Source organism: Bubalus kerabau, chromosome 13, assembly GCF_029407905.1.
Source record: "Bubalus kerabau isolate K-KA32 ecotype Philippines breed swamp buffalo chromosome 13, PCC_UOA_SB_1v2, whole genome shotgun sequence".
In the NCBI taxonomy this organism is placed as follows: domain Eukaryota; kingdom Metazoa; phylum Chordata; class Mammalia; order Artiodactyla; family Bovidae; genus Bubalus; species Bubalus kerabau.
In genome coordinates, this window is record NC_073636.1 from 48766293 (window position 1) to 48781444 (window position 15152).

The 15152-nt window shown below is 40.6% G+C and overlaps 1 pseudogene; it reads right to left on the reverse strand.

Annotated features, from left to right (window-relative positions):
* Nucleotides 1–12967: 12967 nt before the first annotated feature.
* LOC129624981 (pyridoxal kinase-like) lies at nucleotides 12968–14135 on the reverse strand (annotated as a pseudogene).
* Nucleotides 14136–15152: the final 1017 nt, after the last annotated feature.

Below are 15152 nucleotides of genomic sequence, written 5' to 3' on the forward strand. Positions count from 1 at the left end.
ATCAGTCATAGGTATACACATGTCTCCTCCCTCTTGAACCTCCCTCCCACCTCCCACTCCATTCTATCTCTCTAGGTTGTCACAGAGCACAAGGCTGAGCTCCCTGCATAATACCGCCATGTCCCATTAGCTATCTATTTTACACATGGTAAAGACCCTGATGCTGGGAAAGATTGAGGGCAGGAGGAGAAGGGGACGACAGAGGATGAGGTGGTTGGATGGCATCACTGACTCAATGGACATGGGTTTGGGTAGACTCTGGGAGTTAGTGATGGACAGGGAGACCTGGCGTGCTGCAGTTCATGGGGTCACAAAGAGTTGGACGTGACTGAGTGACTGAACTGAACTGAACTGAATGTGTATTTTTTTTTTAATTTTATTTTATTTTTAAACTTTACATAACTGTATTAGTTTTGCCAAATATCAAAATGAATCCGCCACAGGTATACATGTGTTCCCCATCCTGAACCCTCCTCCCTCCTCCCTCCCCATTCCATCCCTCTGGGTCGTCCCAGTGCACCAGCCCCAAGCATCCAGTATCGTGCATCGAACCTGGACTGGCGACTCGTTTCATACATGATATTTTACATGTTTCAATGCCATTCTCCCAAATCTTCCCACCCTCTCCCTCTCCCACAGAGTCCATAAGACTGTTCTATACATCAGTGTCTCTTTTGCTGTCTCGTACACAGGGTTATTGTTACCATCTTTCTAAATTCCATATATATGCGTTAGTATACTGTATTGGTGTTTTTCTTTCTGGCTTACTTCACTCTGTATAATAGGCTCCAGTTTCATCCACCTCATTAGAACTGATTCAAATGTATTCTTTTTAATGGCTGAATAATACTCCATTGTGTATATGTACCACAGCTTTCTTATCCATTCATCTGCTGATGGGCATCTAGGTTGCTTCCATGTCCTGGCTATTATAAACAGTGCTGCGATGAACATTGGGGTACACGTGTCTCTTTCCCTTCTGGTTTCCTCAGTGTGTATGCCCAGCAGTGGGATTGCTGGATCATAAGGCAGGTCTATTTCCAGTTTTTTAAGGAATCTCCACACTGTTCTCCATAGTGGCTGTACTAGTTTGCATTCCCACCAACAGTGTAAGAGGGTTCCCTTTTCTCCACACCCTCTCCAGCATTTATTACTTGTAGACTTTTGGATCGCAGCCATTCTGACTGGTGTGAAATGGTACCTCATAGTGGTTTTGATTTGCATTTCTCTGATAATGAGTGACGTTGAGCATCTTTTCATGTGTTTGTTAGCCATCTGTATGTCTTCTTTGGAGAAATGCTACTCTTTGAGAGGACTTTTGATTCCTCTTGAAAAGTTCCAGCAAAGCCATATTTAAAAGAACCTATATGATCAATTCCACCTATGTAATCAGGCCAAGTTTACTGGAACCAGATTTATTTTACAAACAAATTAGTCTTAATTTGACTATTATATTTGGTAAAAATGAAGATAATTTAGAGAGAAAATTATGTTTCCATAATATGTCTTTATGGATATTGAGGTTTTGTTTATACTGAAGTTTTGCTTTTACTACCTACACCTGAGGTGCCTCGTTGTTGCTATGTTACTTTATTGTAAATTTGATTGAATTATTGAAAGAATATTCTCAGCTTTTTCTGAAGTTGATTACAGTAATTTATCTTTGGATGAAGATTAGATGCCACATGATCTGCCTCCAGGAGACCATGCTTACTGAGAGAGACACCATTTAAAGGACTTCCCATCATAGATGAAAGGTATTCTTGATGGGAGAACAAGATGGCAGAGGAGTAGGTGGATGTGGAGTACATCTTTCTCCATGGATACATCAGGAATACACCTTCAGACATAGAAATGCATGTGTAACACCAGCTGAGAGCAGACAGGAGTACTTGACCAGTGGAAAAGAATATATAGAACCCCACAAAACTCAGTAGGACAAAGGAACTAGGAGGAAAAACAGGAGTGTTAGTAGGACTGGACCTGCCCTCGGCGGGTGGGGGCACTGAAGCAGGGCTCCAAACCCCACAGTGGGCAATTGTCTGAGTCAGAGGAGAAATATTTAAGGCTGAGAGTGAAATAGCAGATTCGTGGCAGCCTAAATGGAATGAGAATCAGACAGTCCTTGCCACAGCCATACATATGCCGGGCAGGAATGTGGGTCTCCTGGAAGGGGCAGCGGCTGGGAGATGGAACTTAGGGATTGTGGAGCAATCCCAGGGCAACGGCTGTTGCTAACTGCAGAGAGATGGATTGAGGGGATGTGAGGGAGGAGATTGTGGTGGAAAATGCCTGTGGAGGAAAGTCAGGTAGCCATGAAAGCAAGGCGATACTGCTGAGCCAGGCGTAGGAGGTGGAGCCATCACCAAAGCCTTTCTCTCTCCACATACCAGCATTAGCAGCTGAACAATAGAGAGGCCGGCCCATCAAAGACCTGATGCTCTGAACTACAGAGTAGGACCCCACCCAGGGTGCCCCTTTAAGTGCCTGATGCACCAGTTTACAGAGTAGGACGCCTGTTAGGGGGGGCCCTCTATGTGCATGACGTGTAGAACAACATAGAAGGACCTAAGGCAAGGGATGCCTCTAAGTGCCTGAATGGGTGGAGCTAGGGACAAAGACTGGACAAAGAGGCCTTCTGATCACCAGCTACATGAGGCTCGAAGAAAAGACTCTGATAGGGCCATAACTCCTGCAGCGGAGGCAGTCTGTATCCTTGCACACTTGGCGCTGCCAGGGCCCCCACAAGCCAAGCAGCTGCACCACCTTCGTGCTCAACTCTCACTGGGGCAGAGCTGCCAGAGGCAAAACAAACAAACAAACAAAAAACAAAACAAAACAAAACCAATAAGTCTTGTGTTTATGCGCTCAGGGTCGCTTTGGTCCTGTCTGACTCTTTGCAACCCTGTTGATTGTGGCCTGCCAGGCTTCTGTCAGAGAAAGGGTTCTCCAGGCAAGAATACCGGAGTGCATCAACCAATACTGGTTGCCATACCCTCCTAGAGCACTATATTTCTTGCTGCCCTAGCCGTCAACCCCCGTGAGTACCTGGTGCTGCCAGAACCCCTGCGACCCAAGCAGCTGCACCACCCCCACACCTGGCCCTCATAGGGGCAAATCCAAGCCCTTCAGGGCAGCCTCAGGAGCTAAACCCCAGTGGATGACCCACATGCGTAGGTGGAAATAAAATCACAATGGAAACCCAGGGGCAGTGTGACTAAGGAAGACTTCAAACCTTCTCACCAGCTGTACAAGCTACAGATTAAATTCACATGATCAACTAGGCAGACTCTGTGTCTATGGAATATATAAAAGGCTATTGAGAGCTTCCACAAAAGAAAACGCACTAGCTCTGATAGCTGAGGACATCAGAGGCAAGAACACACAAGGGTAGGACCAGATTAGAATTTGAGCTGCCCCCACAGCAGGTCCAGAGATCAGCACAGTGTTGGAAGGCATTCTAGGGAGGTAAGGCAGACTGTGATTCCCAGCATGGGAAAGGACTCTGACAGCAGTGACTCAAGAAAAACATTTACTATTCTTATTTTTTGACTTGTTCTGTAGATTCTTTTGGATCCCCCCCACCTTGTTGTAGTTGATGATTTTATTGGCACTAAGAAATCCAATTAAGCTTTTGAGCTTTTTTTTTGTTTTTCTCAGTCACATTTTTTATTGTTGTCATAAACTTCCACATTGGGTTTTTGCAGTTCTGTGGAATTTTCCTCTTTTATTAATTTTAATCTTTTAAACCTGTTATATTTTTTCTACATTTATTCCTTTGTTTGCCTTTCCTACTATTCTGTTCCCCTTGCAGTTAATCTTTAATGTACATATATCTTCTTCATCTACCCCTATTTAACTTTGCATATCTATTCTTTCTTTCCTTTCCTCTCAACACATTTGTTACTTTTGTTTTCATTGCTTTATTCTCCACTTGGCACCTTGCTTTAGTTTTGTTTTCCAGTTTATGCACATGTTAGTTTTGTTCTTAACTGGTAAATATAATTTTTGATTTCCTTTGTTCACTGGATCACTACTGTGCTTTATTTTTATTGGACTGCTTTCACTATGCTCATGAGTGTATATATACATGGGTATATTAAATTATTTTAATTATTATTTGCCTGATTTTGTAACTGCCATTGATCTGGGGTTCCTCTTTGGTTTCTCGTTTTTGGATATTTGTGTTACTCTCCCTTCATACCATAACAAACCACTTGTGAAATCTTCGTTCCTGACCAGAGATCAAACCCTGAGCCTTTTGAGTGGGAGCACTGACTCCAAGACCCTAGACTACCAGAGAACTAGCCCTAGGGAATATCAAATAGTGAGAACTCACACAAAGGAAACCACTTGAAGACCTGGCATCACCCAACCACCAGTAGCACCTTGTGCAGGTCGCCTCATCTAAACAACAAACAGAACAAAAATACAAGCTCAGTCATCAAGAGACAGGAGGACCACTTCACTCAGCCTTGCCCATCAGAGGAAAAACAAACAAACAAGAACTCAGCACAAATTTCACCCTCTACGAAGCTCACACAAACCACTGAACCAACCTTAGGAGGGCAGAAACCAAAAGGAAGAAAGAATTCAATCTTCTTCAAGGAAAGAATTGAACTTTCATTGAAGCCTGGGAAAAGGAGACCTCAAGTACAGTAAGTTAAAAAAAAAAAAGAAAAGAAAAGAAAAGGCAGAGAAATACTTCACAAATGAAGGAACAAACTAGGAACACAGAAGTTCAAGTAAATGAAGAGGAAATAGGAAAATTACCTGAAAAAGAATTCAGAATAATGATAGTAAAATGATCAAAAACCTTGAAAACAAAATGGAGAAAATGCAAGAATCAATTAACAAAGACCTAGAAGAGTTAAAGAATAAGCATACAGAGACAAACAACACAATTACTGAAATTAAAAATACTCTAGAAGGAATCAATAGCAGAATATCTGAAGCAGAAGAATGAATCAGATAAAATGGTGGAAATAACTTCTAAAGAGCAGAATAAAGTAAAAAGAATGAAAAAAGCTGAGGACAGTCTCAGAGACCTCTGGGGCCATATCAAATGAACCAACATTTGAATTATAGGGGGTCTCAGAAGAAGAGAAAAAGAAAGGGTATGAAAATTTTTTTAAAGAGATTATAGTTGAAAAATTCACCAACATGGAAAAGGAAATAACCAATCAAATCCAAGAGGCACAAAGAGTCCCATACAGGATAAACCCAAGGAGAAACACTCCAAGACACATACTAATCAAACTAACAAAGACTAAACACAAAGAAAGAATATTAAAAGCAGCAAGGGAGAAGCAACAAATAACATACAAGGGAAACCCCATATGTTTAACAGCTGATCTTTCAGCAAAGCTCTGCAGGCTAGAGGGAATGGCAAGATATATTTAAAGTACTCAAAGGGAAAAATCTACACCAAGATTACTGTACCCAGCAAGGATCTCATTCAAAATTGATAGAGAAATAAATAGCTTTTTAAACAAGCAAACGTTAAGAGAGTTCAGTACCACCAAACCAGCTTTACAATAAGTGTTACACCAACTTCTATAGTCAAGAAATACAACAGAAGGAAAAAAAAATCTACAAAATCAACCCCAAACAATTAGAAAATGACAATAGAAACCTATATATCAATAATTATTTTAAATGTAAATGGATTAAATGCTCCAACCAAAAGACATAGACTGGCTGAATGGATACAAAAACAAGACCCATATATATACTGTCTACAAGAAGCCCATTTCAGACCTAAAGACACATATAGACTGAAAGTGAGAGGATGGAAAAAATATTCCATGCAAATGGGAGGCAAAAGAAAGATGGAGTAGCAGTCCTCAAATCAGACAAATAGACCTTAAAATAAAGAAGATTACAAGAGATAAGGAAGGACACTACATAATGATCAAGGGATCAGTCCAAGAAGAAGACATAACAATTGTAAATATCTATGCACCCAAGATAGCACCTCAATACATAAGACAAACACTAACAGACATAAAAAGAGAAATTGACAGTAACACAATAATAGTAGGAGACTTTAACACCCCACTCACACCAATGGACAGATCATCAAAACAGAAAATGAATAAGGAAACACAAGTCTTAAATGATACATTAGGTGAGATGGATCACATTGATATCTTCAGGACATTCCATCCAAATGCAGAGGAATACACCTTCTTTCCAAGTGCACAGGGAACATTCTCCAGAATAGATCACATCCTGGGTCACAAATCAAACCTCAGTAAATTTAAGAAAATGGAAATCATATCAAGCATCTTCTCCAAACACAATGCTATGAGACTAGATATCGATTACAAGAAAAGACTATAAGAAACACAAACACACGGAGACTAAACAACACGTTTCTAAACAACCAACAGGTTACTGAAGAAACCAAAAGGGAAATAAAAAAATTTTCTAGAAACAAATGGCAACAAGAACACAACTCAAAACCTATGGGATGCAGCAAAAGCAGTTCTAAGAGGGAAGTTTATTGCAATACAATCCTACCTTAAGAAACAAGAAAAATATCGAATAGACAACCTAATGTTACACCTAAAACTTCAGGAAAAAGAAGAAGAAAAAACCCCCAAAATTAGTAGAAGGAAAGAAATCATAAATATATGAGCAGAAATAAATGAAATGAAAGAAACAATAGTAAAGATTAATAAAACTAAAAGCTTGTTCTTTGAGAAGATAAACAAAATTGACAAACCCTTAGCCAGACTCATCAAGAAAAAAAGAGAAGAATCAAGTCAACAAAATTAGAAATGAAAAATGCAGAAATACAAATGATTATAAGAGACTATTGTGAACAACTATATGGCAATAAAATAGATAATCTGGAGGAAATGGACAGATTCTTAGAAAAGTTCAATCTTCTAAGACTGAACCAGGAAGAAATAGAAATTATGAACAACCCAATTACAAGCATTGAAATTAAAGCTGTGATCAAAAATCTCCCAAAAAACACAAGCCCAGGACCAGATGGCTTCACAGGAGAATTCTCTCAAACATTTAGAGAAGAGTTAATGCCTATCCTTCTAAAACTCTTTCAAAAAATTTCAGAGGAAGGAGCACTTCCAAATTCATTCTATGAGGCCACCATCAACCTGATACCAAAACCAGACTAAGACAACACACAGAAAGAAAACTACAGGCCAATATCACTGATGAACATAGATGCAAAAATCCTCAACAAAATTTTAGCAAACAATTCAGCAACACATCAAAAAACTCATACACCATGATCAAGTTGGGTTTATTCCAGGGATGCAAGGATTCTTCAATATATGCAAATCAATCAATGTGATACACCATATTAACAAATTGAAAGATAAAAATGATATGATCATCTCAATAGATGCAGAAAAAGCCTTTGACAAAATTCAGCACCTATTTATGATTAAAAGTCTTCAAAAAACAGGCATAGAAGGAACCTACCTCAATATAGTAAAGACCATATATGATAAGCCCTCAGCAAACATTATTCTCAATGGTGAAAAACTGAAAGCATTAAGCATTGCCCCTAAGATCAGACACAAGACAAGGGTGTTCACTTTCACCACTATTATTCAACAGAGCTCTGGAAGTCCTAGCTACAGCAATCAGAGAAGAAAAAGAAATAAAGGGAATCCAGATCAGAAAAGAAGAAGTAAATTGCTCACTGTTTGCAGATGACATGACTGTACATAGAAAATCCTAAATATGGTATCAGAAAATTACTAGAGCTAATCAGTGAATTTAGTAAAGTTGCAGGATACAAAATCAATACACAGAAATCACTTGCATTTTTATATACCAACAATGAAAAATCAGAAAGAGCAATTAAGGAATCAATCCCATTCACCATTACAACAAAAATAATTAAATATCTAGAAATAAACTTACCTAAGGAGATGAAAGAACTGTACACAGAAAATTATAAGACAGTGATGAAAGAAATCAAACATGACATAAACAGATGGAGAAATATTCCATGTTCCTGGGTAGGAAGAATCAATATTGTGAAAATGACTATATTACCAAATGCAATCCACAGATTCAATGCAATCCCTCAAATTACCAATGGCATTTTTCACAGAACTAGAACAAAAAAATTCACAATTCATATGGAAACACAAAAGACCCTGAATAGCCAAAGCAGTCTTGAGAAACAAGAATGGAGCTGGAGGAATCAAGCTTCCTGACTTCAGGTTATACTACAAAGCTACAGTCATCAAGACAGGATTGTACTGGCACAAAAACAGAAATATAGACCAATGGAACAAGAGAGAAAGCCCAGAAATAAACCCATGCACCTATGGGTACCTTATTTTTGACAAAGGAAGTAAGAATATACAATGGGAAAAGACAGCCTCTTCAATAAATGGTGCTGGGAAAACTGTACAGCTACATGTGAAAGAATGAAATTAGAACACTTCCTAACATCATACACAAAGATAAACTCAAAATGAATTAGAGACCTAAATGTAAGACCAGAAACTATAAAACTCTTAGAGGAAAACATAGGCAGAACACTTGATGACATAAATCAAAGCAAGATCCTCTATGACCCACCTTCTAGAGTAATAGAAATAGAAACAAAAGTAAATGAGTGGGACCTGATTAAACTTAAAAGCTTTAGCACAGCAAAGGAAACTATAAGCAAGGTGAAAAGACAACCCTCAGAATGGGAGAAAATCATGGCAAATGAAACAACTGACAAAGGATTAATTTCCAAAATACATAAGCAGTTCATACAACTCAATACCAGAAAAACAAACAACCCAATCAAAAAGTGGGAAAAAGACCTAAATAGACATTTCTCCAAAGAAGAGATACAGATGGCTAACAGATGAAAGATGCTCAACATTGCTCATTATTAGAGAAATGCAAATCAAAACTACAATGGGATATCACCTCACACTGGTCAGAATGGCCCTCATCAAAAAGTCTACAAAAAATAAATCCTGGAAAGGGTGTGGAGAAAGGGGAACACTCTTGCACTGTTGATGGGAATGTAAATTGATACAGGCACTATGGAAGACGGTATGGAGATTCCTTAAAAAACTAGGAATAAAACCACCATATGACCCAGCAATCCCACTCCTAGGCATATACCCTGAGGAAATCAAAATTGAAAGAGACACATGCATCCCATTGTTCATTGCAGCACTATTTACAATAGCTAGAACGTGGAAGCAAGCTAGATGTCCACTGACAGATGAATGAATAAAGAAATTGTGGTATATATACACAATGGACCTTTACTCAGCCATAAAAAGGAACACATTTGAGTCTGTTCTAATGAGGTGGATGAATATAGAACCTATTATACAGAGTGAAATGAGTCAGAAAGAGAAAGATAAATACCATATTCTAACACATATATGGAGAAGGCAATGGCACCCCACTCCAGTACTCTTGCTGAGAAAATCCCATGGACGGAGGAGTCTGGAAGGCTGCAGTCCATGGGGTCGCTGAGGGTCGGACACGACCAAGCGACTTCACTTTCACTTTTCACTTTCATGCATTGGAGAAGGAAATGGCAACCCACTCCAGTGTTCTTGCCTGGAGAATCCCAGGGATGGGGGAGCCTGATGGGCTGCCGTCTATGGGGTCACACAGAGTCGGACATGACTGAAGTGACTTAGCAGTAGCAGCAACACATATATATGGAGTCTAGAAAAATGGTTCTGAAGAATTTATTTACAGAGCAGCAATGGAGAAACAGACACAGAGAACAGACTTATGGACATGGGGAGAGGGGAGGAGAGGTTGAGATGTATGGAAAGAGTAACATGGAAATTTACATTACCATATGTAAAATAGATAGCCAATAGGAGTTTGCTGTATGGCTCAGGAAACTCAAACAGGGGCTCTGTATCAACCTAGAGGGGTGGGATGGGGAGGGAGACGGGAGGGAGTTTCAAAAGGGAGGGGATATTTGTATACCTATGGCTGATTCATGTTGAGGTTCGATAGAAAACAGCAACATTCTGTAAAGCAATTATCCTTCAATAAAAAATAAATTTATTAAAAAAAGTATTCTTAAGTAGCTCATGTACAGTGAAACTGATGGGAATTGACTCTTAAGTTTGTATTTCCTACTTAAGAAGGGCTTCTGCACTGGACTGTTGTATAGAAAGGACTTCTGACCTCAAATGGCACCCACACTAAGACAAAAGGATGACAGCAATGGCATACAGCTGACACAGGAATCCACACTGGGCCTGTAAGACCCATGCTGCTAATTCAATTGTTCTGTGTACTAAAAACTTGTCCTCCTATTCAAAATGCAAAGTTATTGTTTTGCTTCTAGCTATACTTTTGTCCTAATGCCGAGAATGAAAAGAAAATTCTTAGTAAAATTGTCACAGAGTATAACTAAAGAGCCTCTTGATGAAGGCAAAAGAGGAGAGTGAAAAAGCTGGCTTTAAAACTCAACATTCAAAAAACTAAGATTATGGCATCTGCTGCCATCACTTCATGGCAAATAGATGGGAAAAAAGTGGAAAGAGTGACATTTCATTTTCTTGGGCTCCAAAATCACCATGGACAGTGACTTCAGCCATGTAATTAAAAGACATTTGCTCCTTGAGAAACTATGACAAAACTAGATATTAATACATATTAAAAAGCAGAGACATCCCTTTGCCAAGAAAAGTCTGTACAGTCAAAGCTTTGGTTTTTCCAGTAGTTATGCACAGATGTGAGAGCTGAACCATAAAGAAAGCTGAGCACCAAAGAATTGATGCTTTTGAATTGTGGTGTTGGAGAAGACTCTTAAGAGTCCCTTGGACAGCAAGGAGTTCAAACCAGTCAATTCTAAAGGAAATCAATTCTTAATATTCATTGGAAGGACTGAGAAACTCCAATACTTTGGCCACCTGATGTGAGGAGCCAACTCATCGGAAAAGACCCTGATGCTAGGAAAGATTAAGGCAGGAAGAGAAGGCGGCGACAGAGGATGAGATGGTTGGATGGTATCATCAACTCAATGGACATGAGTTTGAGCAAACTCTGGGGATAGTGAAGGACAGGGAAGCCTGGTGCGCTGCAATTCACGGGGTCTCAAAGAGTTGGACATGACAGCGACTGAACAACAACAATAACTCCTAGAGGCAATCTAATTGATTGTTGGATTTGCCATCAAATTCCTCTGTTAGTACAAGACCAATTGGCCATAGTACAAGACCGTAGTACCTATATCGCTGACTTTTCAAATGTTTCCAACATTACCATCCACCTATACTGACCTCCCTCTGGCCTAACCTTTCAGGTACAAATTCTTCTATACATTGATGTGTCCCTCCTTTGATATGATCCTTGATCCTTAGAGACTTGACATAACTTACTTTAGGACACCTCATTCTGTTTCTTATTTACTTAACAAATGTCTTAATGAGAAAAAGCACAAGTGAATTATGCCAGTGACTCCCTTGTGTCAAATACTATAGAGATGGCTTTTGTAAAGCCTGCAGGAGAAATGATCCATGGCTGAATTTCATGCTAACAAAACTTCCAGCTAATGAGGCTAGCAGTGAAAGCACTGTGGGAGAGACCACTTGTACTCACCCGGGTTTTGTCTTTGTATGTGATATTGGAGCTGATCCACCTTCCTAGAGATGGGAACATAGTCTTAACTAGCTAGCAAATAGAAGGTTTATGTTTACTAGGAAAATATATTACTACATTGTCTATACATAGTAAAGAGATGAATCCATTTTCTCTCTTTATTTCAGAGTCAAGAGATCCATGTTAGCATGATAATAAGATATCTCATGTCAAAATATTTTGGCAATCTTGGTTCCTAATGCAGGAGTATGTATAAACAGAGATATGATTAGAAATCCATCAGCCACCATTGATCAAATAGTTGAGGGAACTGCAAAAAGCACTGCAGCATAGCAGACATCCTTAAATTCCTTAGCCCACATAATATTGGATAATAGAACTGCCTCATAGTTTTGCTGGTTAAACAAGGAAGCAATAATTCTATTGCTCACACTACTTGTTGCACTTATATCAACAACCCTGGAAAAGTAGACACACACACACACACACACAATTTCCCAAAAGGATAAAATGGCTACAAGGTCGTCTGATCTTTTTTTCCTGCTTTGCTTTACAAATGATCGTCTTTGTCATAGTAGGTATTATTATTCTTTTGCTGGCTATGAAGTTATTCAGGACATGCTTTAAGGTTATTGCTAAAAACAAGTGTAATAATGTTAATGTGACAATTCAGCATAATTGATAAAATTTATAGCCTATAAAGTCTTCTCTGGTGACTCAGACTGTAAAGCATCTGCCTGCAATTCAAGAGACCTGGGTTCGAGCCATGGGTCAGTGAGATCCCCTGGAGAAGGGAATAGCTACCCACTCCAGTACACCTGCCTGGAGAATTCCATGGACAGAGGAGCCTGGTGGGCTCCAGTCCATGGGGTCACAAAGAGTCCAACATGACTGAATGACTAACACTTTCACTTTCATAACCTGGAAGGGCTTTCCAGGTGGTGCTAGTGGTAAAGATCCCACCTGCCAACACAGGAGATATAAGAGATGTGGGCTCAATCCCTGAGTTGGGAAGATCCCCTGGAGGAGATCATGGCTACCCACTCCAGTATTCTTGCCTGGAGAATCCCACAAACAGAGGAACCTGGTGGGCTACAATCCTTAGGGTTGCAAAGAGTCAGACATGCCTGAAGCAACTTAGCACACGCATGCATGCATGCATCGCCTATAAAATGTTCCCCAATTAGCATGCCTGTGCATGCCCAATTAGCTGTGTCTGACTTGTACCCCCCAGTCTTCCATCCCCCAGTTGAATAATCAGGCAAATTTCTTTCTTTTTTTTTTCTCATAAAAGAAAAATCAAATTTTGGTCACAGGTCTAAGGTAGACGTTACATTTTTCACAAGGATGAAAACCTAACGATGGGCATTAAGGAGGCAGATTTCTGCATCACTCATAACACTGTGGCCTGGACAATAATCTCTGGGTTCTTGATATATATATATATTTTTTGCTCTGGACAATTCTCAGCTTCAGCTAGGCCAGGCTAGGCTTTGGTCTGTCCCCAGCCTTGGCTTTTGTGCACTTGATTGTCCACTGCAGAACATGGTACCTGGCAACATGGTGTTCTCACAGACCACCCAGAGATCCTAAGGGTGCCCGTGTGTCCACACCAAGAGCATGGCTGTGAAGAGGCCCTCAGTACTCACAAAGGCTGTGTCCACCTTGCTCATCTCCACATGAATGTACTGTGTCACCACAGAGCCATCGGTGGTCAGCATCCTCAGGCTCCCCAGCTCAACTGGGTATTTTCTGCCTCTTGGGTGGCAGCAGATCTGAGGTGGTGATGACCACCATGTTGGGGCCCATCAAATGCAGCATGTGCATCATTGCTAAGCCTTGTTTCTGGCTAGGGATCTTCTTCCTGCTCAGCAACGCAGTCTTGAGCTGGTCGTTTGTGTGTGTTAAGTTGCTTCAGCCATGTCTGACTCTTGGCCACTCTATGGACTGTAGTCCACCAGGCTCCTCTGTCCATGGGATTCTCCAGGCAAGGATACTAGAGTGTGTTGCCATGTCCTCCTCCAGGGAATCTTCCTGGCCCAGGGATCAAACCTGCATCTTGTAGTTCTCCTGCATTGGGAGGTGGGTTATTTACCACTGGAAGCCCCAGAACTGGTTGGGGGTTATGATGTCTGCAACCAGCATGACCTTCTCTCTGTAAACCTGAAGGAAATCCTCAAGGGAAGTACATGGAGTCTTCTCCATTCCACTTGTCTCCAATCATGGGGTTGCTCACATAAGCCTGGAGTTCTGCTGTTCCAGCTCCCACAGGATGTCCACCACCATGGCCAGGAAGGATTTGTCTCGCATGTAACCTGTGAGCACGTTGTCATATTTCTTCATGTCATTCAGCTTCAGCCCATCTGACAGCTTGGGGAGTTCATCTGAGTTCAACACTTGGCCCTTCCAGGGAGAGTGGCCTGTGTGGTTTGAAAACTGGACAAAGTTCACTGTGTCCACCTCAAACTCCAAAACCTGCAGCAGGAGCATGGCCACCCAGTTGCCCTCTAGCTGTGGATGATGTGGCTCTGAGTGGAGAGCACCCAGCACTCCTCCTGCATGCCAGGCCTGCCTTGGCAGTGCGTGGGATTAGGATCTCCTCTATGCGCCGGGGCTATGTTCTGCTTGGCTCCCACCATGCTCAGGCTTCGTTCCACTGTGGCTCCTCTTGGCACAGGCCCCTCACTTGGATGGCAAGCTATCTCCTTCTTAGGCAGATCTCTATACATATGTAAACAACAAAAAAGGAAGCCTAGCACTGAGGGACATGATGGGCCCAGGGCAGGCAGCAACCTCCCTGGCCTTGAGGGGACAAATATTTTGATCATTAGTGCTTTCTATAGAAAGATTTACCATCAAAAGGGAAAAATAATGGATGGAAAATTTCACCTATTGAGGTATGGGAATGCCTGGTTTCTGGGTTAATTATGATTTTAATTGAATTTTATGTTAACTGAAACAGCTTGTTTGTGGTCTCTTGAACATACATTGTACATCTGCTTTAATCATTAAAAAAGATTGCATTGACTAGAAGTAAAGAAATGTCCACATTAAAAATAAAGTTGAAATGCCTGTCTTCAAGTGATGCCAATGCTGGTATTCCTTCAGTGATGATTCCCTTCCTAGGTGCCAAGGACATACTAACTTGTTGTGTATGTGCTTATTTGTTTATTTTTGAAAACTTGAAATGATATATCCCTGACTTGCTTGATGTTCTTTGTTATGACAAGACATAAAACTGTGCAGAAAACCATGCTACTCCAGAGCAGTTCCTCAGATTAATCTGAGTTGCTGTCTCCCTGACCATAGTCCTCAATTTGGGTCAAATAAATCTCTCTTATACTACTATTGTAGATTTCTAACTAATTATTATTTAAAAAATTTTATTTATTCATTTATTAATTTTTGACTGTGTTGGGTCTTTGTTGCTGCATGCGGGCTTTCTCTAGTTTTGGGGAGCAGAGGTTACTCTCTAGTTGTGGTGCACAGGCTTCTCACTGTGTTGGCTTCTCTAGAGCCCTGCCCAGGACAGGCTCTAGAATGAGCGGGGTTCAGTAGTTGTGGCACGTGGATTTAGC